Genomic DNA, 444 nt, shown 5'->3' with positions numbered 1-444 from the left:
GCACCTGTCTGACCACTAGGAGCCTTCATTTCCAAACCCATGATATCTTCCGCGTCTTTTTTTTTTTGTTAAATAGGAAAGGAAAACACTCCATTCCATTGCAGTTATAACAAAGTTATAACACGGAGGCTAAATTAGAGATTTATGTTACCTTCATCATTACTACATGAATAATTATATCATTGTTATAGTAGGCACGATCTGTCACAATGAACGGTCTTCATCAAGATCATGGGTAACAATGAAGGTGATCATAAATATAAATCATTAGAATAAATGATAAATAAGCAGGCCTATAACAGATGATAATAAGAACAGGTAATAATTATAATGAAATCTGCAACAATGATAAAATGCAACAACAATAAGAGCAAGAACAGCAAAACAACAGCAACAGTAAGGATAATTATCATTATAGTACAAATATGTTAAGGAAATAAGGAA

This window comes from Penaeus monodon, chromosome 23 (assembly GCF_015228065.2).
Source record: "Penaeus monodon isolate SGIC_2016 chromosome 23, NSTDA_Pmon_1, whole genome shotgun sequence".
Taxonomy (NCBI): Eukaryota; Metazoa; Arthropoda; class Malacostraca; order Decapoda; family Penaeidae; genus Penaeus; species Penaeus monodon.
This window is presented reverse-complemented; position numbering follows the sequence as displayed.